Source organism: Echinops telfairi, unplaced genomic scaffold (assembly GCF_000313985.2).
Source record: "Echinops telfairi isolate 266 unplaced genomic scaffold, ASM31398v2 ScPeMD7_2010;HRSCAF=2546, whole genome shotgun sequence".
In the NCBI taxonomy this organism is placed as follows: domain Eukaryota; kingdom Metazoa; phylum Chordata; class Mammalia; order Afrosoricida; family Tenrecidae; genus Echinops; species Echinops telfairi.
In genome coordinates, this window is record NW_022105908.1 from 20882180 (window position 1) to 20885822 (window position 3643).

The window sequence follows — 3643 nt, forward strand, 5'->3', positions numbered from 1 at the left end:
AGCTTTTAAGACCCAGATGCTATATCTTTTGATAGCCGGGCACCATCAGCTTTCTTCACCACATTTGCTTATTCACCCACTTTGTCTTCAGCGGTTGTGTCGGGAAGGTGAGCATCATTCAACTCCCGTTTTTTCAGTGAAGACTTCCCTGGCAAGTTCACCCTTGCCTAATTACTCAGGCAAAGACTTCCAGTATGATGTTGAATAGCAGTGGTGAGAGTTGGCGTCCTTGTCTGGTTCCTGGCTTTAACTGGAGAGCTCTCAGAATTTCTTCATGGAGTACGGTGTTAGCACTGGTTTTTTCATAAATGCCCTTCTTTATACTGGGAATTTTGATTATATTCATATATTAGTGTGTGTTTTTAACCAAAAAATAACTAAGCCAAACTCACAATCATTGAGTGAATTCTGACTCACAGTGACCGTGTAGAACAGAGTAAAGGTACCCCTCTGGATTCCCAAGACTGTAACTTTTTCTGAGGGTAGAGAGCCTCATCATGCTCCCGTATTACAAAAGGGTGTTGTCAAGTTCTTTTCTACATTTATTGAGATAACTGTGTGGTTCTTTATTCTTTGTCTTATTAATATTGTATATCTTGTTGTTTAGTAGGTGTTTATGGTGTATGGTTATTCTGAAACATCTTACTTTCACATGCTTGGAAGCCAAAGGACTCCTTCACTTTTATGTTCATTGCATCTGTATGAATTCACAAAGTTTATCTTTATTTGGGTTATTTTAACCTAATAAAAAGATTATCACACTTTTGTAATCATTTGTAATTTACACCAATTTAGCCTACTATTTCACACTGTGTGTATAGTAGTTTTCTCATATTCTCACAAGCACAAAGCGTGTGTCTCTGCCTTGATTTTACTTCTATGTTCATCTGGATTGAAAGTCAAAATTACTGGAGGAGTAGAGACAGACACTATGTGTCTCATGACCATGCAAGAGCAGAAAAAAAGTAAGAAAATGCATCGTTTCAGAAAGAATATCATCTGGGATCTTAGAAGCTTGTCTTAGGACAAGCAGCCATCTATGTGAAGCGTTAGCTAAGCCCACATGAAAGAAGCACACCAGCCTATGAGATCCATGGATTGTGAATAATAAAATTCAAGACTAGAGGAGAGAACTGTATATCAGAGCTTAAATTCTGAGCACCCAGTATGCAGGAGGTTACGGATAACAGTGAAAACCCAAAATCCATTTGCCAAGTCCCCACTGAATTCCCTTGGTCCATTGGCCAGGGATGTGAATAGCTTTGCCCTGGGAAAGAGTGCACCAGAAAGTGAATTAATGCAGATATCGTTTGGTTAAATTTTAGCATCTTTTCATCTGTTTTCCTTTTTGAGCTATTTTTAATTTGTTCTAGTTTTTGCTATTTTCGGCTTTCTTGAGGTTTTCCTGTGTTTCATTTTGCTACTGTTGTTGGGTTGTTTTTGCCTTTAGTTAGTGGTGCTCTTTTTGTTTGTTTGGTTTTGATGGGGGCGGTTTTCTTTATATGAAACGCAGGATAGGGAAATTTATAGCGACAATAACTAGATCAATGTTTTTATGGCTATTTCAGGGAAGGTTGTGGGGGGGGGATGGGGAATTAATGACAATGAACACAAAAATAAAGAAAATGTTGTAAAATTGATTGTGGTGATGATTGCACACACTTTTTACTATATCCAAACCGCTGGATAGTCTTCTGTAGAGCAATTCGGCTTTCCGGGCACAGGCAGCAAACAGCAAGGCAGGTCACCAACAGTCAGCCAGATGACAGGGTCCAACAGTCCCCAGCTCAAGAGACGTAAATTCCAATGGTGTGGCGAAGCAGATCTTGAAGGAACCTCAAATGACAGTGACACTGTTTGTGTGCAGCTCTGGCACCCTGAACACACAGCTTTGGGGACAGTTACATCAGGGAGGGTCCTGGTGCCAAACTGAGTTCTGTTTGGGGCTCTAACCAGAAAGTTAGCCCTTCAAATCCACCAGCCAATCCAGAGGAGAAATGCTATCTGCTCCCATGCAGATTTACAGCCTTGGCAGGTTAGCTACAGGGTCACTATGAGCCGGAACCAACTCAATGGCAGTGGGTTTGGGTTTGGATCATCAAGGAGAATGGGGTTCTCAAAGGTGCTTAGGGAGAGCAAAGCTCTAAGGGCTGAGGTGGCCAAGGCCTCTCAATAGTCAAGTGTTCTCCACCAGGCTGGGGCGAAGGTATTCATAGTGCAGGTCCAGGCTTGCATTCCAGACTTCAATCTCCTTGTCCATGACAGCCAATTCCTCTCGGAATTGCTTCAGCACAGGATAGGGTTCAGGACCTGAAAAATATTCCTCCTTGTGCTGCCCCCAGGCCACCTGACAGGGGAAAAGCAAACTGGTTCAGTTCCCTGGGCCCTGGGCAAAGAATTCTGCCCCTCGTTCAAGCTGAATCCTTCCCCAGACCCTATGCACGTCTCTAACCATGATGGGCTGACGTCTGCCAAGGTACTTGGTGACTGCTTTCTGCACCTGGGCCTGCCATAGATCAGGCAGTACATCCACTATATCCTTCTCTGTCACATCCTTGGAGAAGGGTGGGGGCTTCCGTATGGTGCATGGACCATTAGGGATCCATGAATACCAGTCCACCTGCAGGTAGAAGAACCACTCAGAAACCCAGACTGATGACCCAGTCATTCGATCGCCCATCCTCTGCATCCCAGGAGCCCTGGAGGCATCCAAACGCACTGCTATTGAATCCACTCTAACTCATAGTGACCCTACAGGACAGAGTAGAAGTGCTTCGGTGGGACTCCAAGGCTGTAAATCTTTACGGGGACATAAAACGTCATTTTTCTTCCATGAGGCAACTGGTGGGTTCAAACTGCTGGCCTTGTGATTAGCACTTCAACTCTTAAGCTGTGACACTACCAGGGCTCCTTAACAATCCTATTCATGCTGATCCCTTCACCATAGGCTGCTCATGGGTAAGGCAGATTAGAAAGAAGGGAGAGATGTGAAAAGAGGCAGCCGAGTGGGGACAGAGGTAGGTAGAGAAGTGACTTTTGGGATTCTTCCAACATTAAGCCATCCTCCCTCTTTGCTGATCCCTTTCCATACCAGATAAAAATTCCCGATTCAGAGACAAGGTTGTTCTGGACCAAGAGGTTGATCTCCATGGTATAGAGGAAATGGGGGATCAGCAGCTGATTGTGGAATCAAAAACTGAGACACAGTCAAAAGAGGGATCCTAGGATCTATGTGGAGAGAGAATATTAAACAACCAATGACAGAGAAAAAGTGAAGAGATTTGGTCTTCATTAAAGAAGTGAATTTCAGGATTGCATTTGGGTAAGACTTAGAAGAGAAATGAGGAATTGTCTCAGGGCTTCCCAAGGTCAAATGTTTTAGAAGTTATATATTTGTATGGTTTTTATTAACTTAAAAAATTATTTTATTAGGGGCTCATACAACTCTTATCATAATCCATACATACATCAATTGTGCAAAGCACATTTGTACATTCATTGCTCTCATCGTTCTAAAAACATTTTCTCTCCACTTAAGCCCCTGGCATCAGGTCCTTATTTTTACCCCTGCCTCTCCGCTCCTCGCTCCCACATGAACCCTTGACAATTAATAAATTATTATTTTGTCAAATCTTGCCCTGTC

At 43.0% G+C, this 3643-nt stretch overlaps 1 pseudogene; it reads right to left on the reverse strand.

Moving 5' to 3' along the window:
* LOC101655917 overlaps positions 1-3643 on the reverse strand; it is a 35311-nt pseudogene that overhangs the window by 24270 nt on the left and 7398 nt on the right.